Genomic DNA, 26,389 nt, shown 5'->3' with positions numbered 1-26,389 from the left:
CATGTACCGGACGCCCCCGACAAGCCGTAATCCAAGCCCGGACCGCAAAGACAACACCAGCGCCGTCCCGGAACATCGAGCAAGCCGCCGTCTTCAACAGCTGCCCCCGGAGCACTGACTCCTACCTGAGAAGACCAAGAACATTGTGGCCAAGGAAACCACAACGGCAGCCCCAGCGTCCCCCATCGTGCTGCAGCCGCCCAGGGAGCCTCCAACGTTCCTCGGTTCAACATTCGAGAACCCGGAAACCTGGCTCGAGACGTATGAGAGGTCGCCGCATTTAACAGCTGGAACAGCGACGACAAACTGCGTCATGTCTATTTCGCCTTGGAGGACGCCGCCAGGACGTGGTTCGAGAATCGAGAAGCCACCTTGACGACGTGGGACCTTTTCCGAAGCGGCTTCCTGCAGACCTTCACAAGCGTCGTACGCCGAGAACGAGCACAAGCACTACTAGAAACCCGAGTGCAGCTGCCTAATGAGACGACCGCAATTTTTACAGAAGAAATGAGCCGCCTATTCCGCCACGCCGACCCGGAAATGTCAGAGGAAAAGAAAGTCCGGCTACTGATGCGTGGTGTAAAGGAGGAACTTTTCGCCGGTATGGTACGAAGCCCACCGAAGACTGTCGACGAGTTTCTTCGCGAGGCCACCAGCATCGAGAAGACACTGGAAATGCGGAACCGGAAATTCAACCGACGCACGAATTCAACAAGCTACGCCGGAGTTCAGTCACTGGCCACCGACGACCTGCGCGAGACTATCCGAGCGGTCGTGCGGGAGGAGCTACAGAAGCTGTTCCCGTCATCACAGCCTCAAGTGGCTTCGATTGCCGACGTCGTACGTGAAGAGCTCCAACAACTCGGAGTAGCCCCTGAATCGCCTCAGCCGCAAGCGATGACATACGCCGCCGTCAAGGTCCCCCTCCGCGACAACGCCAGGGCCCTGTAACGCCGCAATTCCGTCGTTCACCGCCGCCACCACCCACCCGTCGCCCAGCGCACCTACGCGAGGAAGACTGACGTTTGGCGCACCCCCGACCACCGCCCGCTTTGCTATCACTGCGGAGAAGCCGGGCACATCTACCGCCGATGCCCATATCGGGAGATGGGACTCCGAGGGTTCGCCGTTAACGCGCCGCGACCACAGATTGGCGAACGACCTCGCGATATCGCCGACTACCTCGCCGCGACACAGTGGAACCCTCGACGACCGTCCCGTTCGCCGTCACCAGGCCGCTACCTGTCGCCGCAGCGCCGACCATACACCGGCCCAGCCCGGGGCCGCTCTGCGAGCCCATATCCGGAAAACTAAAAGCAGCAACCGATGGAGGTGCGGTTGCTGTTCGTCGAACTGACGAAGATCCTCCGCCGCCGACGAAGACGACGAAGAGACCATCTCGACGACATAATAACGACACGCCGCCGTCCCGACGAAGTCAGGAAGCCAAGACTACACCGACGAAAGACGACTTGACGACGCGACGTTCCAACTTCAGTTCAACACGACGCAGCCGTGATCCAACGCCAAGACCTAACTGCAATGCCAGACAAAGAACAACCGACCTCGACGTGCTTCTCGACGGCCACGCAGTCACTGCCTTAGTCGACACAGGGGCCGATTACTCCGTAATGAATGGACACATCGCCGCCCAGTTGAAGAAAGTTAAGACCGCATGGGAAGGCCAAGTTCAAGTGGGAAACGCCGCAGGCCGACGCATTTCAAGAACTCAAACGACGCATGCAGTCGCCGCCCGTGCTTGCGCACTTCGACGAGCACGCCGATACCGAAATCCACACTGACGCCAGTAGCCTAGGCCTCGGTGCCGTCCTAGTCCAGAGAAAAGATGGACATGAACACGTGATAGCTTACGCTAGCCAGTCGTTGTGAAAAGTGGAAGGCAATTATTCTACAACCGAAAAGGAATGCCTCGCCATCGTTTGGGCTACAGCGAAATTTCGCCCTTACCTATATGGCAGGCCATTCAAAGTCGTCAGCGACCATCACGCCTTGTGTTGGCTAGCGAATTTAAAGGATCCCTCAGGACGGCTGGCACGGTGGAGCCTCAGACTACAAGAATACGACATCACTGTAACATACAAGTCCGGACGAAAACACTCAGACGCCGATTGCCTATCACGCGCCCCCATTGACCCGCCGCCGCAAGAGGACGAGGATGACGACGCCTTCCTTGGAATAATAAGCGCGGAAGACTTCGCCGAACAACAACGAGCGGACCCGGAGCTTAAAGGCCTCGTCGATTATTTGGAAGGGCACACCGACGTTGTCCCCAGCGCATTTAGGCGCGGATTATCTTCCTTCACGCTTCAAGACAGTCTACTCGTGAAGAACTTCTCACCAGTCCGCGCCAATTACCTTCTTGTTGTCCCGTCAGGACTTCGTCCTGAAGTATTGCACGCCCTACATGACGATCCGACCGCGGGACACCTCGGATTTTCCCAGACACTATCGAGGATACAAGAAAAGTATTATTGGCCGCGCCTGACCGCCGACGTCGCCCGTTATGTCAGAACATGCCGAGACTGTCAGCGACGCAAGACACCGCCGACAAGGCCAGCCGGATTACTACAGCCAATCGAGCCTCCTTGCCGACCATTCCAGCAGATCGGGATGGACTTGCTGGGACCCTTTCCGACGTCAATAACCGGAAATAAGTGGATCGTCGTGGCGACGGACTACCTCACCCGCTTCACTGAAACAAAAGCACTGCCGAAAGGTAGCGCAGCCGAAGTGGCGAAATTCTTTGTCGAAAACATCCTGCTGCGACATGGCGCCCCAGAAGTCCTCATCACCGACCGAGGAATGGCCTTTACAGCGGAGCTCACCCAAGCCATTCTGAAATAGTCAGACAAGGCACAGGAGGACATCGGCCAACCACCCGCAGACGAATGGTCTTACGGAGCGGCTGAATAAGACCCTCGCCGACATGCTAGCGATGTACGTCGACGTCGAACACAAGACCTGGGATGCCGTCCTGCCGTACGTAACATTCGCTTATAACACGGCGGTACAAGAAACAACACAGATCGCGCCGTTCAAGCTGGTCTACGGCAGGAACCCGACGACGACGCTCGACGCCATGCTGCCGCACGTCACTGGCGAGGAGAACCTTGACGTCCGTACCTACCTCCAGCGCGCCGAAGAAGCCAGACAGCTCGCCCGCCTGCGGATCAAGAACCAGCAGAGGACCGACAGCCGACACTACAACCTCCGACGACGCTTCGTGGAGTACCAGCCCGGTGACAGTGTTTGGGTTTGGACCCCTATACGCCGATGAGGACTGAGCGAGAAGCTTTTGCGTCGCTATTTCGGACCGTACAAGATAATCCGACGTATTGGCGCACTGGACTATGAGGTCGTGCCAGACGGTATTTCGCTATCACAGCGGCGCCGCTCACGACCTGAAATAGTCCACGTTGTGCGACTAAAGCCCTACTGCCAGCGTTAATGAACTTTCGGGCTTCGCGTAACTGACCTTTGGACTTTGTTTCTTTTTGTTGTTACTTATGTTTAATAAGTGTCCTTTTGTGTTTCGCTCTCTTATATTGGTAGCATCGGGACGATGCTTTTTAAGAGGGGGGTATTGACACGTGTACTTATCTTTATCGGGCAACCACGTTTCGCCGCCTAACAAATGTAATCGCACAGCATGGGACGCGCCTGCATGTATCCGAAGGTTCTGGAAAGATATCGATGCTTCTATCTGCTGTCTGTTGTCGCCGAGACTTATGTTATCTGATTTCATCACCTGACGCGAATGGTGTAGAACTTTGTGGAAGGCACGCGGGTCCGAACGATTAGTCTGGAACATTCGACAACTGCTCTATAAAAGCCGACGCGCTTGACCCGCAGATCAGATTTTCGACGATCGCCGACTGTGTTCGCCGCTTTCGTTGTGCTATAAGTGTAGCTTGTTTTGTGGGCACAGGTTAGCGCAATAAAAATCTAGTTTTGCCTTTCACAGTACTGTTACTGTGTTCTTAACGTCACCACCACGTGACAATATTGTGTAAAGCTTTTCGTCTCCTCTTTGTCTGCTCCGTCCGTCTGTCGTCCTTGACCCTGAGTCGCATTAGAGACTGCGTGTCAGTTTCTGGCCGAGGCCTTCACCATTGAAAAGACTTGTCGGCAACGGGCCAGCTCGTACGAATTCCACGTGAACACTGCCTCAACTGCGGACTTCTTGGGAGCTTTCTGTGGCCACGGCAATTTGTTACGAGAACTAATCCGTTTCGTAATACGCGAAGAACTACAAAAGATGTCGGGCCCTTCACCACTTACGATCAGCTCTTTGTCAAGCGTTGTTCGTGACGAGGTTCAGGCAAGGGCTAAGAGAACCCCTTCTTAGTGTGGAGGCGCAACCGTTAACACGTGAGTTTCGTCGCATGTCCTACTCTGAGGCTTTGGGGCGTCCTGATCCTCCTCCAGCTCCGCTTCACAGCTCGTCTCCCATAGTGCTATATAGAGTCAGTCCAAGCGACCCCGTATTACAACGATCATGCACCGATCAGTCCCCCGGTAATCAGACGTGTAGCGTACCCCATGTCAACGTACCCTATGCTATCACTGTGGTGAGGCTGGGCACGTCTAATGACAGTGGCCACACCCAGAGCTCCGTCTGCGTAGATTTTCTGCAAACTCTCCACGACCCCGGTTCGGCCAGCAACCCCCAGAATCAGCAGAATATGTCGTTCAGCTCACGCATCCTCGTCATCGCGGCACCAGTCGCGCTCTCCATCGACGCGGCGGTTTTCACCTACACGCTATACATATTCGAGCGTGGTGCAGAGGCGTTCGCCCATTCAGTGCCAAGAAGACTGACCGCAGCGACCTTCGGGGGCCAGGCCCCTCAGATTGGACGCGCTCAACGACTTCTATCGACGCACACGGCAAGTGACGATACATCGACGACAGCTACTGAACCTGGAACAAGTTTCCCTCCACATCCCTGTTCACATAGACGGCCGCAAAGTCAATGCTTTAAGGGACCCTTGAGCGGATTACTCTATAATCTGCGGGAAACTGGCTAGCCTTCTGTAGAGAGGGACGGCGCCTTAGAGCCGAACGCCAGTTCGTACAGCTGGAGGGCATGCCAGCACACCGCTGGGTATACGCACGGCCAGAATACATGATTCGGTGTTCTACGTTTGTCGCCAGCTTAAGAGTTTTTCCTGAATGTTCGCGAGACTTAATCATCGGCATAGACTTTCTCAGGGAGAACGGTGCTATCATCGATCTTCTCTAGCGCCTCGCTACTTCGTCGACGAAGAGCACTACAGAGGCGAACGACAACAGCCTTCCGATAGCCGCTCTTCACGTCATTGACGAAACTGTCATGTTACCACTGTGTACAAGTGTATTAGTTCAAGTGGTGTGTGATGGCATACTACATGGTGAAGCAGTCGCGGGAAGCAATCGCACTTTCCTCTCAGGGTGTATGCGTGGCAAGAAGCGTCGTTGATCTTCCTGAAGGCCACTGTGAGGTTCTCGTCACGAATTTCAGTTACGAGCATCGGCATCTTTTCCCTAGTACTGATCGCCTACGCCGACCAAATAGCCGAAGCCGCTGAGCGTTTTGCTTCTGAAGCAATAGGCACAGCACAGGCGTCTCTCCGCAGCGTCCACATGAGCCCAGCGCTCTCGGAGAAAAAAAAAAACACTGCGTGAGCTACTGACGGAGTTCCACAGTTGCTGTGCACGTTCGTCTAAGATGCGTCAAACGCCGATTATGAAACACCGGATCATCGCCTACGACGACGCACACTCCGTACGGCAACAACCTTATCGCGTTTCTCCAAAGGAACGATATGCGATTCAGACCCAAGGAAAAGAAATGCTTCGTGACAGCGTAATCCAACCTTCGAGCAGTCCCTGGTGGTCGCCGGTCGTTCTCGTTAAAAAGAAGGATGGGACGGTTCGCTTTTGTGTGGGTTATGGGAAGCTAAATAACGTCACAAAGAAATCCGTGTACCCGCTGCCTCATGTCAACGATTCTCTAGACAGGTTGCGGAATGCGAGATATTTTTACTCCATCGACCTCAAGAGTGGTTATTGGCAGATTGAAGTAGATGAACGGGATCGCGAGAAAAACAGCTTTTGTCACTCCGGACGGCCTTTATGAATTTAGAGTTCTCCCTTTCGGCTTCTCGCTACTATCCGGGGACCTAGTTGCCGCACTCTATATTAGCTATAGAGTGCGCCAACTATACTACTGGCCTAGACTTACTGCCTGCGTCAAACGCTATGTGAAAGGCTGTCGCCAATATTAGAGACGGAAATCAGCACCCTCAATGCCAGCAGGCCTACTCAAACCTATTGACCCACAGCGTGCGCCGTATTGTCAAGTGGGAACGGACCTTGTTGGACTGTTTCCCTTATCTTCCTCCAGAAACAAGCCGATCATTGTCGCTATTGATTATGACTCGTTATGCTGAGACAAAAGCGCTACCATGAGGAACAGCATCTGAAGTTCACCATTTTTTTATGCACCACATTGTCCTTCGTCATCACTGACCGAGGGACAGCGTTAACGGCAAAGCTCATGGACGACATATCTTCACACTGAGTTACACAATCCACCGAAAGACCACTGCACACCACCCTTCAGACTAACGGTTTGACGGAGAGACTAAATAAAACTTATACCGTACGTACGTCTTATACCGTACGTAACATTTCCGTACAAGATTGCTACGCAGTAAACTACATGCTTCACGCCATTTCGTCTTGTTTGCAGTCGAGATGTTCAAACGATGCTAGACGCCATCGTTCCTAATGGCAACGCCGACCGGTTCGACCAGCTAACTCCTGACGCCGGCGAATATGTTCAGCGCGCCGAAGAAACGCGTCAACTGGCGCACGTTGTTGCGTACTCCCGGGTAGCGTATCGTACTGCTCCCGAGTTGTAGCTACGCCGGCCTATCGAAGCTCGACCGACGTTACTTATTGGGTAGCGTGGCGTTGTCGGCGGGCTGCAGGCATCCGGTAGACCATGGCGACCAAGCAAGGGCGTGACGATTTCTAGTGCGAAACTTGCACGGTTTATTCAAAGGTAGATGAAAGAAAATGAGAAGAGCATGAAGTGATCTAAAGTACATTTCGGAGCCCCTTAAATAGGCTCTCTACAATCGTGGGCGGGATCTTGCTTCCGTCGACGTCACGTGACCGGCACAGAAAGAGGGCCCCTCCTCCTCTGGTTATACCGAGCCTGCTGCAAGGAAGAGGTGGTTCCGCCTCCTGGAATTGTAGACGCCTGTCCACCTCTTCTGCGCGCTGCGGGTTCGTGGAAGTTCTCCTCTATAGATCCAATTCGAGAAAAGGGTCTCTCTAAACTCGCACACCCACACACACATACACAGACAAAACAGGCCTGTACACTGCGGGGCTTCCGGCAGACAGGCAGACACTCGAAATGGTCATGGCGAATTAGAAAGTCGCGCTTCATTTCGACGAGGCCTGGTGGAAGAAGGTCGGGTGAGAGAAAGTTCTTTCTGCACGTGGTGCGGGACGCCAACCATCGCAAGAGAAGTCACGCCTCATTTCGACGAGACAGGGTGGTTGAAATTCCTTTCAACAAGTGGTGCCAGGCGCCAACCCTAACAACGTGCACATAAGACAGCAGCAGTGCTCACATGCGCAACTATACAATCTTCACCATCGACAAGACGGCGTGGCCTGAGTGAGAAACTGTTGTTTTCCTCTGGTGCGCCTCAATATTTTACTTACTGCAGTTTAAAATCGATGGTCATTCGCACCTGAAAAAATTTAAACACCGCTACAGATTGTTCAAATCTGCTTATAGTGCATCTCCAAATTTTGCATTTTCGCTGATATAGGGAAACTGGAAGCGATCCATTCTTCAGAAGGTAAAAATCTCTGTGCTGCTGCTTTATTTTTTATTTATTTCATCTTTTAACATTATTGTCGTGCCGGTTCCTGTCGCTGCGGTCTTGAACTTTCTATTCTACCGCTCTCTCCCTCAATTACGACTAGAATAAACGCGTGGTACTGAATAACAAAGTATCGGTGCTAATAAAGAACACGTAATTACATTACGAACCCTAAACACTACTAGTACTAAACATTACTCTAACTAAACATTATTAAATAATTCTGCTTGAAAACAACACGAGAACACGCGTGCAAAAGCCTTGCCAAATTCGTCTTAAATCTGTCGACTCAATACTTTTGAGGCTCTTTGTTAGTCATTCACTTCAGTAAACTGTCTATACGCAATTACTATTTAAAGCCATTTCTTCCGCATGCTTCCTTTTCTGTTTGTTTTTGTTTGTTTGTTTGTTTGTTTGTTTTTCATGAAAAAGGGCACCTGCCATCCTCATGCCTTACGATGAGGTACTCTCCCAAACGCGCTCCTCACGCTCACAGCTTTCTTTGAGCGGCTGTTTGTACTGTGGTCCACGTCGGAAATTACGCATGCGAAAACGGGGCACTTACTGCCTCCATATGCAAACGAGTATGAATATGCATACGAACGGGAAAACAATTTGCGCACGAGAAGATGTCCTTTTTATGTGTTTGGTTCCCGGTAGCAGCGCTTAGTGACAAGCCATCTGAATATAGAAAGCAGGTCTGAGGTCTTTATTTTATGACAGCCTTCTACAGGCACGGACAGATGTTTCCTCCGTCCTGCGCTTGGTGCCGGCCGTCTCCAGCGTGCTTATATTAAAACGCTTCCCCTTCCACAAGACATAAAAATAGACATCAATCGAGACACATCTCGGAGAGAACCATGACTTCGCTTTAGTGCTGTCAAACAACAGAGAACCAGTGCGTGCGTGCGTGCGTGCGTTGGAATCTCAAGTATTCGCCCCAAAGGCTTCCAGTAGCGGCTGTTTCTGACTGCACCGTATGTCTTATAAGTGCACACACACACAAAGCAAAAAGAGGGAAAGAGAATGTTTTTGAACTTCTCATTAGCTTTGTTTTTCCGCATGTGCTTTTAGGCGCTTATGCGCTTGTTTGAACACGTTCCGCGAGTTTGCAGAGTTCGTATACGAACTCGGCAAACTCGCGGAGAGTCTTGAACTACCGTTTGTAGGTAGCACAATTGGCACAGGCTTATTCGTATACGACCGCATGGTGATTCGCGGTTTCATTAAAGAGGCATAACGCTTTCGAGGTACTTCAAGTCCGACTCTATATCTACAAGTGGTAACTTATTGTTCGACTACGAACGGAACATGTGCGCTCACTCGCATGTCATTGTGGTTCAATAATCCAGTTCACTGCGGCCTCTAGCGCGCGGTCGATGCTTGCATGATGTGTTCGACTCTCAGTTGTGCGAGTATAAGTGCCGCGGTAGGCTTGGGAATTCTATTTATTCCAATGTTCACTTTATGGCCAGCGCTCAACCTGGTGTTGTATGACTCGCCCTGGCCTGCGGTTACCTGTGGTGTCCTGCATAAACAGCAGGAGGTGTATAGCGAACTAACTCCTTATTCGGGCGGCTTCTGATTCTAGAGTTTTAGTTTAACGTTCACTGTCCGCTCCAATCGGACGAGCCTAACTCGACAACTTGTACAAGCTGCTCGACGTGAACGCTATAGTTGGTGTGCGCACCACGCTCATTGCGGCCGTGGAAGACAGAACGCTGAAATCAGCAGTATACTTCGGCAGTATTGCCATAGTGTGCCGAACTGACCTCTGCGGCACGAATTCATTATTCTCTTACTTTGATAACCATCCGTGACGGCTTCTGCAACAAGCTGTTTGACATTGTTGCAGCCAATCTGAGCGCGCGTTGCCCACGTCTGGGAAAGAGCACTTATGAACATGCGACAACAAGGCAGCTCTCTGCAGTTAAATTAGCATCTGAAGTATGATCTGCGCTCAGTTAAAGCTTTGTTCTCATATATACGCATTTACAAACTGCCCACGTGACCAAAATTTACTTGCAATAAAGGAAACATTGAGCATACTACATTACATAAGTTTTCGTTACCACATTTTTTCGGTGCCTCATTTTTTTTGCGTTACACAAATGTAAAAAAAACATTATATTGTTGTAAAGCACTGCCATAGACGAAGCTGAGAACAGTACAGAAGACGAGGACGCGCTCGCTGGTGTCGCGCGGACTCGCTTGTATCTTGTATGCCTTGTGTGCCAGTGGACGCATTGTAAATACCCTGTAAATAAATCTTAAACCTCTCTTCTACCCGTAATATTTTCTTGGAGGTTGCGGGCTCTCTCAGACGCACGAAGGATTTACGCAGCGGGCGCTCCTTGGCTGCATCGGCAATGCCAGATCAAGGCCAGAATGTTTCGGGCATGTCGCCACCCGCGCCCACCATCATCCTGGTACAACCGCGAGACCCTATAGCACCTTTTCCGGAACGGCTAACACCGATGTTGAAGACTGGCTTCAATTTTACGAACAGGTGAGCTGGGACCAGACCGCCATGCCATGCTCGCTTACCTGATCTTGGCACGCATCTGGTTTGAGACCCACAAAGAGGAACTCACCAGCTGGCACTTGTGCAAACAAAAGCTCACTGATTTGTTTGCAAGCCTCTTGGCCGCCGGTGTGCCGCGTAGAAACACATTGCGTGCTGAGTTATGACTTGCACTGAGTCCTATGTGAAATATATTCAGGGCGTGCAGGTTGACGAGGACATGCCGGAAGTGGAAAAGGTCGCGCATATCCTGAAAGGAATCGCGGATGGCGCATTTACGCTCCTCGTCTTCAAGTACTCTTCGACAGTGCAAGACATCACTGCTGAATGACGCAGCTTCGAAGAAGTCAAAAGCCGTCGTATTGCCCACCACATTTCTTGCCTTCCTAACACGGCTGCCACATCTACCTGTGAAGACCTCCGTCTCCCACCCATGCCGGCTGCATCCGACAGTATTGTACGCAGATTGAAGCTGCCTCTCCAGTTCCTACCCAGGTTCGCCTCCCAGGCGATTCCCACGCAATATCCCTCATCCAGACAGCTGTATGGCAAGAAGTGGACAACGTCGGACTCAAGACGCTTTGTCCAGTCAACAGACTCGAATATCGCTAACCCGGCGTGTCCGATCTACCATGAACTTCGTACGCTCGTCCTCGTCATCGAAACTCGAAGGAATGGCGCACTTCTGATGACAGGCCTATCTGCTTCTGCTGTGGACGTGTTGGATATATTTCTCACCATTATCGCAGTTCTTGGAACTGGCAGTCTTGTTCGGCCCAGCTGTCGAAATACCGGGTGCCCGCCCATACATATCGAACAAGACACCGCTCCAACATCTTTGCCCTCTCAAACAAACCGTTACCCTTCGCCACGCCCACGTCTTACCCGCTCACCTCTGTCTTGTCGCTCTCCATCTCCTTGTTAGTCCCGCCGCTCCTCGGAAAACTAAAGGGCGCAGCTTCGAGAGGTGGGACTGCCATGACGACCAGACTCGAAATTCCTCTGCTTACAGTGCCTGGCCATTACAACCACGTCACCGTGAACGTGGATGGTAGACCTCTAACAGCACTGATTGACACAGGAGAACACATATCGGTTATGAAGTCGAACATCCGTATGCGCCTAGATAACTCCCTAACCCCTGCCCCGCTCGATGTCGTCTGCATTGCCGACGGTGGAACTCCGGCTGTCACTGGGATGTGTGCCGTCACTGTAGCCCGACAACATACTTCGGCTTTGTTTATGTCTTGGAGCAGTACCCACACGAAATTATCTTAGGCCCTGATTTTCTGTCGGCACATTCGGCTGTTATTGGCTGCTCTGCGGGTGTTGTCCAACTCGCCCTGCCGTATGCCGTTGACCCTCCTGATCCTACGCCAAACCGACTATGTTCCACCGATTACGTTACCCGATCCACCTGTTACGTCGTATTGCCCAAAGCCGCCATCCTCCTGTCGCAGAACGTCGCCTTTCACCGCGAGGTCGTCCGCCTAAAAGACAGTGCCACCTGTCTTCCTGTGGTGAATTTCGGCCTCTGCCCTCAAGTGCTACCGCAGGGCATATCTCTTGCAACCATGGCCCCGGCTTCCGACTACCATATTTCTGCCTTGACTGGTTAAACTGCGTCACCCACCTCTGTTGGTGCGGGCCCTACAACCCGAGTATTAGAACCTTTCACGACAATGAACGCTCCTGACCTTTTGGCCCACCTCGTCAACGCACTTCATTGCCTTCTCGCATCGTACCGGGACATTCTCGATCTCGATGACCGGCCACTGGGACAAACGTCCGTTGTTAAACACCGGATACGCACCGGCGACGCCAGCCCGATTCACCGACGATCCTACCACGTCTCCCATACTGAGCGCCAAGTCATACGAAAGGAAGTCGACAAGATGCTTGCCCGAGATATCATTGAGCCTTCTGTATCCCTTGGACTTCCCCGGTCGTTCTCGTGAGAAATAAGGATGACAGCTGGCACTTCTGTGTGGACAATCGCCATCTCAGCAAGGTAACAAAAAAAGAAGTGTATCCGCTGCCGCGGATAGAGGATGCCCTCCATTCTTTACATGGTGCAATAGATTTTTATTTGATAGACCTTCGGTCCGAGTGCTGACAGATGGCAGTTGACGACATGGACCGTGAAAAGACCGCCTTTATTACACCTGATGGCCTCTATCAGTTTGAAGTAATGCCGTTCGGCTTATGTAATGCCCGGGCTACATTTGAACGTATGATGGAAGCTCTCTTTCACTGTTTTAAGTGGTCAATCTGCCTGTGCTAGCTCGATGACGTTATTGTTTTTTTACCAACTTTTGCCACCCACCTCGAGCGTCTTTCAACAATTCTTCCTGTTTTCCGCAAGGCTGGTCTTCAGCTCAATTCATCAAAATGTCGCTTCCGCCAGCAACTTAGTGCGCTCGGGCACCTCGTCGTTTCTTCCGGTGTCCGCCCCGATCCCGAGAAACTTCGCGCTGTCAAAAATTCTCCCGTGCCGACTTGTGCCAACGACGCTCGAAGCTTTGTGGGCCTCTGCTCATACTTTCCGCCGGTTCATACGCAACTTCGGCAACGTTGCACGTCCTCTCACGGAACCTCTCAAGAAAGACGCGGTTTTTGTCTGGGGTTCGGAACAAGATACTCCGTTCATTGAGCTTACCGTGCCCCTCGCTTCATCACCAGTTCTTGGCCATGTTGACATGATCGCCCCAACGCAAGTTCGAACGGATGCCAGTGGTGATGGAATCGGCGCTGTTCTTGCTCAGCGCCAGCAAGGTTGCGACCGTGTTATTGCGTACGCTAGCCGTCTTCTGTCCAAAGCGGAGCGTAATTACTCCATTTCTGAACGCCAGTGCCTTGCCCTTGTTTGGGCAGTGGGTAAATTTCAACCCTACTTATACTGCCAGCAATTCCCAGTTATGACCAACCATCATGCCTTATGCTGGCTTTCATCCCTAATGGATCCTACTGGACATCTCGGTCGGTGAGCTCAGTGACTCGAGAGTACTCATACACAGTTGTGCATGAGAGCAGCTGATTGCATGAAGATGCTGATTGCTTGTCGCGCTATCCAGAAGACCCACTGAAGCATCCCGACAGCTGCGGGTCTTCCTGCGTGCTGTCGCTTATTGCGTTACAGAACGTCGGAGATGAGCAACGCCATTATCCCTACTTGCGAGTTCTCATTCTCCGGCTGACACTTCCGATACACCTTCCCCTTCTCTGCGTATGTTTAGGCTGCAGGATGGCGTCTTGTACCGCTACAACGTGTACCCCATTGGTCCTGAACTGCTCTTGGTTATTCCCACACATATGCGTCAAACTGTCCTCGCACAACTACACGATGTTTCTACCGTGGGTCACCTCGGAGTCTGACTGTGTTCGGCATCGCGCCTTTTGGCCCGGTATTTACAATTCCGCCTGCCGTTACGTCGCTTCCTATGAGCAATGCCAGCGCCACAAGAAACCTGCATTACTCCCAGATGGCCGCCTTCAGCCGCTTACGGTACCATCGGAGCCATTCTTTAGAGTTGGCCTAGACCTTCTCGGCCCTTTCCTGCTATATGCCTGCGGAAATAAGTGGATAGCAGTTGCTATCGACTACACGACCCCGTACACGATCACTCGGGCTACCCGCCGTGGTTGCTTAGTGGCTATGGTGTTGAGCTGCTGAGCACGATGTCGCGGGTTCGAATCCCGGCCATGGCGGAAGCATTTCGATGGTGGCGAAAGCACCCATGTACTTATATTTAGGTGCATGTTAAATAATCCCAGGTCTAAATTTCCGGAGTCGCCCACTATGGCATGCCTCATAACCAGATCGTGTTTTTGGCATGTAAAACACCATATTTTTTTTAATCACTCGGGCTCTTCCAACCAGCTGCGTAACCGACGTCCCCGACTTCCTCTTCGAAGACATTACACTTCACCACGGCGTTCTTCGACAGCCCCTCACAGACCGGGGCCGCTATTTAATATCAAAGATTGTCCAAGACCTCTTGCACTCCTGTACTTCACGGGTTTGCAGGTAAAGCAAAACGCTTCTATGATGCCCGCCACCGCGATGCCCACTTCAACCATGGTGATATGGCCGTTCTATGAACCCCGTCACGGCGAGTTGGCCTTTGTGAAAAGTTGATGTCGCCTTACTCTTGCCCGTACTGTGTCGTGCGCCGAGTGACCGAGGTCACATATAAAATCACGCCTCTCGATTTCACCATGTCTGGACCTTCCACCGATGTCGTCCACTTCACCCGCCTCAAGCGAAGCCGGGGCGCATGTTACCAAGCACTGCCAGAGACGAAGCTGAGGACAGTACAGAAGACGACGACGCTCGCTGATGTCGCGCGGACTGGCTTCTATCTTTCCATCTTGTATGCCTTGTATGTTTGGGGACGCGTTGTAAATACCCTGTAAATATATTTAAGCATCTCTTCTCGCTGTATATATATATATATATATATATATATATATATATATATATATATATATATATATATATATATATATATACCATACAGCTGGCGACGGTGCTAGCGAAAAAAATACCGGTTCGTTCTTACACAAGTGCTTAGCGAGCTGCTTGGTCATCGCGGGGGTCTAATTCCGACTCGTCTCTCAGGAAACAACGCCGTTACCGGCGCCGCGCCGCACTGGTTCGCAGAAATATCGACCCGAGCTGACAAACGATCGCCCACAACGCGGTTGCAATCCGACGGCTTAAGCCCCGAAAGTTAAACCGACAGCTGGGCGGCCGGGCGAGCAGTGCGGCGATAGCGGCCTCCGTTGCCGCGCCAGGCTGGCAGATCTCCTGCGCCTGTTGGACACGGCTCTACGGGATTCTCGGCGCCGACCACCATCGATCGCGGAGCGTGTCGCCGAACATAGCGCGCGGCCAGCTCGGTGTATTACTCGAGCCGTTAATCATGCCAATCAGGGACAGCCGCGAACGGGCAGCACACGGAAGCGCCGACGTCGCTGCGAGACGCGAACCTACAGCTCGTAGCCCGAAGCCGTTCGAAACGACGTGGACGCCAATGCGCAAAGAATGGTTTTAACTTCAACCATAAATACATGTGCTCCTCTTGAAAACGTGACGGATGACAATGAAAGCTGGGCTGTGCAGAGTGGCTAGTCCTTCAATACTTATTACAAGGTAACATGGTAGTATAACAGTATACGTACTGAAAAGCGGACACTTCGCTTAGTAGCAAGTTTGATAACACTATGAGGATAAGATGTCTGGATAGCAGATAAAGGATGTCGAAAAATGGGACGCCACTCGCGTCGAACTCGATCGCTCGAGTAAGAATTGACTCGACCATTGAAATACCGCGACGGTGACGCAGAGGTTCAGAACGCCATGCGGAGAAGAAATAGGAACGAGTTTGCACCTCTTGCATACGTGAATGAGAAGACAGTATTACAGTAAGATAGCGCCATTGGGCCACTGTGAGAAACTGTCGATTATCTACACGAAGTTGCGCCAGGCTAATTTAGATACTAAGGATGCAGTTTCCTATGCGTAAGTGCGAACATAACGCAGGAATATGTATGAACCTTATACTTCGTCTAACTCAAATATTTCGAAAATAGGTTTTTGGTCGCGCCATCTTTAGCTCAACTGAGGTGGGTGCTTCCGTTTATTTGGTTACCAATATGGCAGCTATTGAGTGTCTTCATAATTAAGTACGCTTGAGAAACTTCACTGCAAGCGAGCCGCAATGTGCAAAAAGTAAACAAACGCAACTGTTACTTTTAAATCTTGTGGTCTCAGAGAAGCTACTATGGTTTTATACGAACACGCGCTTCGAGTTAACGGAATGAGGTGTTGATGATGTGAGTCTTGAATCTGATAACCAAAGTACCTTTTCGCCCCGTCGCAGCTACATAAAATCTTGCTACATAAAACCGTGTTACATCGCGTTGCCCGGGCATAACTATGAATCCACACCAACTTGCCCACCTTTCAGTCATTTGCCCACTGTATAAAATCTTTATTGCGCAAACCAGCTTCATCCCTTTGCTTTCGAAAGAGAACATGGAGTATCAGTAAGAAAGAATCTTTAGTGATGTCCGCGTCAGCAAATTATAGCTGTCAAAAAGTAACAAATAGATGTTAGGTTATAATTTGCTAAGTGAATCAACGCTGTGCTTGCGTCTTGTTTTCCCAAGATGTCATAACCGCACCATCTCCTCAACATCCTAGTACGTAAAGCCAAAAAAACAGTCGCAGTAACGCCCGATAGCCGAAGCATTGATAGCAATAGCAAAGTCTTCGACAACTATACCGGAAGTAAGGCTCGTAGCTTTATCACCTGTGTAAAGTGCAGTAAACATTCGCTTACAAATTAAATTACCAAGCGTGGTATGTCATGCTCTCACAGACAAACATCAGCATATCTGACTATAGATGACCGCAGACACCGCTGTCACAACACTATCTTGATGAAGAGCGGCAGCAGCAGCGAGCGAACGCTTCGTGCTGCCTATCGCTTCAGCGCATCTCCGAAACTTCAGAGTACGTGACCTTCAACACAAGCGCACGCGCGAGAATATAGCGCACACGAAGCCACCTGCCATTTCGGCTCGCCTTGTTTTGCACCCGCCGCGGTTTATTCCAAGACATAGCGCGCGCAGCCACGTTCAGAACGACCCAACTATGAGATAGGTTACGTATAGAGGAAAGAGGCGCTATTTCTGCTTCCCTGCAGGAAGCACGGCGCGGGCGCTCACCTACCTAAAACACCTACCACCCTTCACTCGCCCTCCTTCCCTCTTTCACTTTCTTAGCGCGCGCTTGATCACATTACCATGCGCTCATCTCCTCCTACCCCGCCCCCCTTTGCGCGCACAACGCAAGACGAGCGGGATGATGGCGCGCTATCGAGAGACCGTCAGTTAATTTCCTTTCCCTTTGTCCTCTGGTAGCTTCAACACTAGTTAAGGAGGGAAGGTATTTAAGGTCCGAAGTCGGCACCCCTCGATGATTCGAGTTCACGGGGGCAGCGCGAATGAAGAGCCGTTGTCCGATAAAGTGGCGCTTTATTCAAACGCCGAGGCGTGTGTCCGAGTCCAAGCCCGAAACTCCGATCTTTCGCGTATCCTGCTATTCCGCTGTGCTAATTCCGGTTCTCCAGTTCCTCTGACGAGGCACGCGGCGACCTCATCTTCTCCAGCTGTAGCTTGAGCTTTAAGGCCATCCTTCTTGTCTCAACCTCGCACGTTTTCCCTCGCACCTACAGTATCCATAAGGCGCGCGGGGCGCTATAAAATATTATCCCACTTGGACTTTATACAGAACCTCACGGCGACGGAGAAAATTTGCCTGGAGGGCTAATTGCTACTGCAATAGAAAGGACCATTCAATGCTCCTATCACTCAGGGCATGCGGCATACCCTCTGTAAGGCACTTCGCGAGAAACCATTAATAGGTAACTTACTTTTTAACATTTCTCAACTTATTTCTTAACATAAATATGCGCTTATTTTTAGCCGAATTTTCCTTAGTTAATAAGACTGTTGATTCCAAACAATATATAAAAATCTAACTAGAAGCAAAACCGTCGTCGTTCTGTGCGAGATTCCTTGAACCATTCTTTCGAAGGAGCACGACAAGACTATTTTCGCACTGCCTTTTTTTATGTTTACTTGGTGCCGCATAAAGGAAACGAAAGGAAAAAGGGGCTCAAAATTTTGCCTCCCGCACCTTCCTTTAGCTAAAAAGCAAGAACAGCAACTAAAACAACAACGACGACTACAACATACCGTTTGTTACGCAGTATTGTAGTCAGCTCTGATAGCATTAGGCTGCGTTTCACGTCATTGTTGTACGAGTTGCCTTCGCGCTCTTTCACTGCCGTAGGGAAGGGGGCGAGAGAAAGGGCGTCCGTGCAGATTTGACAGAAGTATTAAACTATGCCAGAGGGAAGCAGCACGACCCCGACTTTTTCCCGCTATATCCCGCGGCTTTGTACAAGATAAACGCAACCACGTCAGGGGGGCCGGCGCGACAGATGCAGAACCGGCACTTCTATTGCCTTGTCGATCACGGTGGGCGTCTGCGCGGAAACCATAGTGCTGAGATGAGCAGCAACGCGACCATGCTCTCGTTTTGGGCCGACGAGATAGCCTACGTGAAAAATTTTTGACTAACCGTCGGGCAGCCGGCTTTTTACACGCTGCCCGCCCTCACCCCAGAGCTAAGCGCGCGAGCCGCTCTTATCGGCCGCGGACATTCGGTCGAGCGTAATTTTCCTACGGCGGAAGTTAAAATCTAGCCCTCGAGGTCCCTTCAACACACCGCCGCAGACACTAGCGACGCCCGGGTCACTGCTTGATCAACGCGGGTCAAGTTGACCCAGCCGCCTTCAAAGTGGAGGCGTTAAGCCATGGCCTGCGTCAACGCTGCGTGCAATAACAAAAAAAAAAAAGGGGGGGGGGGAGGGCGGAGGGGGAAATGAGCGAATCCACGGACGCCAAGTTTTCGGTATAAGCCGTATGCACCACCGGCGGATTAACCATTCACCGACCCGCGGAACTGGCCCACTGTAAGCGCGCTCACGCTGATGTTGTATGCCATATGTTTACGCGAGCCCCTGCGCGACATCGGTGACCCCGGGAGAAGAGGCGTCGACACTTCTTCGCATATGTCGGCGCTGTGCGAATGCCAGACGATGTGGCAGTGGTTTATCGCGTGCTTTCTTTCTTTCTTTCTTTTTTTGATGTCCTTGAACCAAATGCTAATGTAATAAAGAAGTAAATTTAGTGGTGGAAAAGAAACTTGGTCGAAACCGTTTTTCATCTCTACGGGAACTCGTGAGTCCTGACACGCGAGTCGTTCGTGTGTATGCCAACAGGGTGTCGCTGCTTTCGGGGTAAGCCTTTTCCGATTCATTTTGTTTCCTCTTCGTTTCCTCAGCCTCTCGGCGTTGCAGTCTTGGCGTTTGGAAGCTCTGAGGGCGCCCTGCTTTTCCTCTCAGCACCGAAATCAATCTTCATTGCCCTCCTGGCCGTGTACCTCTTGTCTCTTCTCAATACGCAACCCAGCCGGCTCGGTGTTTTCTCTTGGATACAAGGCTCTCATTTCCGTCGCTTTTACCGTTACTCGTAAGTTGTTCTGGTCTTCCAAATTTCCTTGTCCCTCCTCGCATCCATCTTGGCAGCCTCACTCGAGTCACTTGCATCATCTGGATGGTGTTAGAATTCACCCAAATTGTTTCTTTTCTTACGGTGTTGCACAGTCGCACCCCGCTATTGCAAAACTACAGGCCTTGCAACCTTTCGATGTCGCAGCGAAATAGCGTTTAACGCTGACTACACAGTATTATCTAGGAGATACAAAAGTGGGATGTGGTACTGCATCCTGTTTTCGCCGGTTCGATTCCAGTGCGTTCACCTATGCACTGACTGTGAGAACACATTTCACTCAAATTATCTCTAACACATCGTTGTAGCACGCCACCATTTATTCCGTTTCTTTTCTTTATTTATCCTTTTATTTGAGATGTTGTTCTAAGCTGTATTTTGGTAGACGTTTTCTCGGCGGCCGATTTACCTATCTGTTGTCAGACAATAAACAATGGCAACTATTTCAGCACTGGTTTACTATTTCAGTACCTATATAAAAACGGTCAACACAAATAAAAACAAACCCTGAGCTAAAAGACAGAAGCTAACGATGTGAACTATAACTAAGCGTTTACCGCGACTCTGCTGGAACGTCATCACCATCGTTGGGCTAGCTGCGAGGGTAGCAACAGTGATTCGAGTAAAAAAGCATGCAGGTTGTTCTAAGATATTGAAAAGCGCTGGCGTACCTGGGTAGAATCCAATGGACTTCCTTTATTCACAACACTGCGAATAACTATATGCCTTTTATGCCTGCGTTCACAACGTCGAGTTCAAAATGCCATTTCCCTTTCGTGTGTTACTGTATATCTCACTCATTTTATTGTGTTTCAGAATGTTTTTTTTTTCTGTCTTGCACTGAGTTTAGTGCAGGCTTTTTGACATCCGACTGCCCTTTAACACTTTCTCACGATTTTAATACATACGCCTTGTACTAGCACACATTACAACGCTGGCAACAGAACGTCTTTAGGATCTTTATTCGCAAAACCATGGATATATACTAAAGGGAAGTTTGTGGTGACGGGGGTAACAGAATGGGGAGAGACGTCGTGGAACAAATGCACTGTACAATGACAAACACTGCTCCTGTTTACGAACAACAAAGCCTTGTTAATTCGGGGCCGAGCTCGGCCAAGATCCTAAAAAATAGCAAATCCAACAGTAAGACACAACTTGTATGGGTACCCGCTAACACGGGGAATCGGGAGAGTGATGTGGCCCACCTTGCAGCCCGAGGTTTAATCAGCCTGGAGGTGGATCCCTCGACCCTGAACTTCCCGTAGGAAGGGATTACCTCATAAAACTAAATTACCGTTTACTATAGAGAGAATCGCGAAACATACACGAACCCACATACAGAACTCACAAGGGAACAGGCTACGATCTGGAGATAAATCCAAACCGATTCTATCCCCAGCCCCCATCAGCTATCCAAAATCTACCCAGATGAAATCCAACCAAACTGTCAACATTGCAACTGCACGAAGGCTACCCAAAATCACATTCTTTCGGAATGCGAGGGAAACCCTCCCCCGCAGTAAATACTGCCAACTTCCTCCCATGAGACACGGGAGTCACTGCTGTCGACGACTGACTGCCAGATTCAGGCACAAGTAACTAACTGGACCAAAACGGTCGTGGCAAGCTATTGGCCACCACAATTCAGACCACAGGAAAGCTAATTTAACCATCTCGTTATGCCGTAAGTCAAGTTTTTTTCTCGCTCTTTTTTTAATTCGGCATCTGCTTATCTTGATTGATGTTCGAAATTACTAATGAAGTTTTGTAGGCATTTTATGGATTTTGTTGTTTCTGTTCTTCGGTCTTTTCTTGTTTTCCCCACGTGTATCCTTGTCTGTCCACGTGTTTAGGTATCGCCAGAGCTATTGTCGGGACTTTTTTCACTGTTGCGCTTCTTGAGATCTACCAGCCTATATGACTGCCTGTGTCTGACTCAACGATTAACGCTTGTGCATGTGTGTGCGCGCGTGCTGTGAACATTCTTCTTCTCTCTTTCTTTTCATCTTTCAGTTTCCTTTCTCCCTTCTACACTGCAGGGTAGCCAGCTTGGTTAACCTCCCTGCCTTTGCCCGTATCACTTCTGTCTCTCTTCATACTGTCTGTTCCAAACTTTCCCTTTTGTGTGAGCTTAGTGTGATGTAAATGTTTATCGCGGCTTTTTGCCGAGCCTCTCGGTTGTAGAAGAGATATAATTTCCTGTAGATTTGGTGCCTTGTGTTTCGAATGATAACGACAAAAATTTGTGCTCCGTCCGTTTTTTTTTTTTTAATAATTTGCGTGTTCTTACGCAGGAAGGGAAATTATCGTTCATAAACATTCGGGAGACTCGTGAATTCGTTCTCAGATGCCGTCCCACACGCAAATCATTAATTGTGTACAAAGAGCTTCAGTAATCACTGTCGCATTGCTGAAAACAGTGCGTATTTAGCTTCCACTACGACACTTATTACCGCGTGCTAAATGCCGTAGAGATATGCATTTACTCGTAGTTACTCGCAGTAACGTGTGCGCGTCATTCAGCAGTGTACAACCGGGATCGCGCCCTCGAACTTAAGGATGGTGCTCGAGACATCAGCGTTTTTTGTCTCGACGTCCAAGGTTTCTTTCCGGAACGCAAAACAAAAATCCGCTTACAAGCATACCGCCCTCGGAGGGTCCTGTTCAGCCAACTGCGAACGCAAGAATGAAATGAGCCGAGGCCCTCTCTTCTCGTCTAAGGCACTAGTCCAGCGTGGCTTCGCACTCCACCCTTACGACGCCCTTCACGCTCCCACAATGCCCCGCACACCGCGCGTTTGTGGCCTCTTCTCCGTTCTGCAGCAAAGTGCTGCGGCGAAGTATACCTCTGGTCACGCGAAATCCAGAAAAGCGCGACGTTGCTCCGGAAAAAGCGGTCCGGGGAAGGCGCTGGCCGCTATTTCTGAGAGGTTCGCGGGGCGCGGAGAGGGCCACTCCTCGCCGGCTGCATTCGGGGCCAGCAACACCGCGGTTCAGAGCGGGACGCTTCCGCGCTGGCCGGCACGGCGAGGGCCCGGCGCTCCATCACAGTGACGCGAAACAAAGACAGGCGCTTAGCACGCGGCGGGGGCATCTCCGGGACTCGGCTCTGTGGCTAGCGCCGACACCGGCAAACAAATGTGCCCCTCGGCTTTGTCCAGCCGAATCGTGCGACAGTGACAAACCGTGAGGAGGGTCAGGAGCCAGCGCGGCACCGTCGGGCCGCGGCTCGCGCATCGAGGCGCGCCCGGGCGATTCGTAGCGGCCCGAGCGCGCGCTCTCCGCCAGTATTTGTGCGTTCAGTGGGCGCCCGCACTCGTCGGCGATTGGCGTTGCTCTTGTTTCGCGAGCGACAGCGGACAAGCGGTCTCGTCGCTGCGCGCTGCGATTTGTAGGCGAAACCGCTGGGCGATAAATTTTCCACAGCTTTCCTGGCGATAAAGTATAGGGATGTATACGAAGAAGAAAAAAAAAGCCGCCCGCCCGTTTCTTCTGATATCACAAAAAGCGGTGGGGTGCGACGTACATCATTCCCAAATCGTACACTTATGGCACTCGCTGGGATCACTCGCAGTAAATGGTAATACTACGTCGTTTGCAACGAATATGGATGGCCTGTCGTGTATGTAGTACTTACCGTCGGTCAACTACCGCAGCGTACATGATGGCGCAACTGGGCTCTTCTTTTGCGCCGAGCGGCATCATCGTTTCTTTTTTATAACTATTTACTGAGGAGCAAAGAAGGCCGATTCGAAAACGATATGTGCTCTGTCAGACAACTTTCACCTGTGTATTCGTTGCTGAACGAACATTCTGACCGAGCAGTCCATCAGCTATATAGAAAATTTAGTTTTCATCTGGGGGCTTTCAGCCCCGTGCCAACTTTTCGTCTCCAAAGAGTACATCTCTAAATGAAAATTCAGACTAGAGAGCGCGACGGTCATTTAATTCTTAGTTCGCGCCCAGTTCGAAGCGCATCCATTCGTTAATTAACTATATAAGTGAGTGTGAATTATATGTGCAGTACTCCGTTGTCTTCCTGTTATTTATTATATCAATATTTTGTTTTCTTCACATTGATATGGTTTTCATGCATTCTTGCGTCATAACTAAGCGTGATATACTTATCGTGTGAGCGTACCATGTGTGATACGTTTATGTACGTACGTCTTGCGAGCCTACGTGTGTGGGCCTTGCTTATGCTGTATTTCTATGACTTATGGCTTTTGATAGCTAATGGAAAGTCGTTTTTTTTGCCATCTTGTTCATTTTATTCATACCTAATGGTTATCTCAGAAGCGTTTTAAATTAGCGCTTCATTAGGCGGTTTTTTTTTTCATATCGTTGCAGCTAATAAATAATGTATCCTATTTGTCATGCATTTGCTTCGAAAAAATAAAAAAAGATTGAATACTAAATATCCCAAAATTATAGTTATATAGGTAAGCCTTAAAGAAAAAATTAGAGCTTCTTCCTTTATTATATTCTTTTAAATTTTTTTGCGATGCTTCGCTAATTTTAATGTCTTATAAGCTAGCCCAATCATCAGTCTGGTCTATTTCACACAGTTTGGCGCGGCGAAAGCCGTCGGTGGCAGCCGACGCATGTGTAATGCCCGCGTTAATGGCGAGTGTGATGACGCCGCTACGTTGGTGTTCACCGTCTGTGCGAAGCAGATAAAGCCATCTACCAGTCTGAGACAGAGCTAGCTAGGAAGTGCGAGGAAGGAAAATATACCCCCCCCCCCCAAAAAAAAAATTCAGTGCCATTCGACTCTGTGAAGGTGGGAGACCAGGGAAGCCGTGTATGTGGGCCCCCTAATGGCGAACCGTCCCCTGCCGTGCGTCAAAAGCCGTATGTACATACGGAGAGCACGTACGGAGAGCGGGGCGCGTCGGAAAATGATGAGGCACCGGGGTTATACATACCCATGTATTGTTGCAAAACGCGGCACGCAATCTTTTAGTAACGAATCCGGGCACGTAAAACAGACACGCACCTCACCGCACTCCTAGGGCACACACTGCTTCACCGTAGCCAAGGCGATCATACGTTGATCGACGTCCCGCATTCCAGTAATGGTTGTGAGGTCACTCGAAAACGACAGGCGGTCACACACAACACAGCTAGGCCACACAAAAGTGGTGCCCCACAAACTCCCTCTGAAACCTGGCCATTGCTTATCGGCGAAACGTTCCACGTTTGTGGGATCGGGGCCACATGGACGTTTCTTATTGCTGTCCATCTCGCTGTCCTGGCGGGCAGCACGCTTACCACGGGAGAGCGGAAGGAAAGGAAAGGAGATACGCAAGCGCATGGAACGCCGACAAAGAGAGGGCGGTGCGAACATAAACAAGGCTGACGCGGGTCAAAGTGTGGGTCAAAGTATTTATGATGTGATGTGTAACTAGCATAATAAAAAAATCTGTTCTTATCATCTTAATATCTGATACGGGTTGTAGTTGAACATAAGATATCAAATTTATTTTTCCAAATTGGTGGAGTGGGGCTTCAAGCCAGCTTTACCTCGGCCGCTGGTCGGCTCGTTATTGCACTATCTTCGGGATTGGCCTACGTATGGGGAGAAATTCTCGATCCACACGGACACATACTTCATCAGAACCTAGCCATATACAGCTTCGCTGTAAAAGAACACTGAGCCACTAAGAGGACGGCAGAATGACAACTACAAGTACGCGTGTTCGTCTTCGGTGCCCAAGATCCGGAGCCGTCATACATTCGAAGGCAGTGTCGCACAATATTCGTGGAACGTGAAGCTCTTGCGAATAAACGGCTCTTTTGTTCACGTTAGAACAACCACACACTACCAAGGCAGAGTCGAAAATGTACGTAACGTTGCCTACCGAACACACTTATGAAGGCTTCCCGGCGTTCCGGTGAGGTTCAGGTGAGGCCGCGATGAAACCCGATGGAACTGAATGGCCTTCACCAGCGCCATTAATGTTTGAGAAACTGTTGGTGCACCCAGAAACTCAACATGTTTGTTCGCATTTACACGTGGTATTTCAGCAACGCTAAACACAAGAAACCTCGTAACATAATCAACTAACACAACTGGCAGCTGTGCCCGGCCGTCACATGCCGTTATATTCGCGGCGTCGCCTCAAGCAGGCGCCACCGGTGCAAACTTATCCCTTGCCTGGTGCCTATAATTATGAACATTAAAATAAATGCTGGGGATTTAGGTGCCAGAACCACGATCTGATTATGAGGCACACCGTAGTGGGCGGCTGGGGCTTATTTCGACTACCTGGGATTCTTTAAAGCGCACCGAATTCACGGGCCTTTTTACATTTCTGGCACCATCTAAATGTGGCCGCTGCGGCCGGGATTAGATCCCGAGACCTCGTGCTTAATAGCGCAATGTAAAAGCCACTACACTTTTAAACAAATATGCACCATTTGGGTTGTATTTTGCCATACAACACTAATCGTCATGTATCTTTCTTGCGTTTCCTTTCTTAACAACGCTGCGCTCGCTAGTTTCCTGTCGCGAATGCTCTGTCATGCTGATAACGCGCATGCCGTTCGTGACTTGGAAGCACCGGGCTCGCAGCGATAAACAAAGGAAATGCGGGCAAAACATGTGACGATTATCGTTGTGGGACAAATATGCACCCCAAAGGGTGCCACTGTTTTTACAGTGTATACACTCTAAAAACAGATGGGTGTCGGCGCGCGAATACGGTACTCGGCCACTCTTTGTCTGATGAACAGCGAGTGTCGTGCGCACATACTGCTATACACATATGCACATAGTTGGTGCCCTTTTGTTTCGAGTCTC

The 26,389-nt window shown here is 50.3% G+C and overlaps 1 protein-coding gene and 1 pseudogene across 2 annotated transcripts in view; both read left to right on the top strand.

Moving 5' to 3' along the window:
* Positions 1 to 26,389, top strand: part of LOC142566085 (uncharacterized) — a 284,712-nt gene that overhangs the window by 161,202 nt on the left and 97,121 nt on the right. The window lies entirely within an intron of this gene.
* Positions 24,992 to 25,164, top strand: LOC142568082 (U2 spliceosomal RNA; annotated as a pseudogene).

This window comes from Dermacentor variabilis, chromosome 1 (genome assembly GCF_050947875.1).
Source record: "Dermacentor variabilis isolate Ectoservices chromosome 1, ASM5094787v1, whole genome shotgun sequence".
Classification (NCBI taxonomy): Eukaryota; Metazoa; Arthropoda; class Arachnida; order Ixodida; family Ixodidae; genus Dermacentor; species Dermacentor variabilis.
This window is presented reverse-complemented; position numbering and strand designations above follow the sequence as displayed.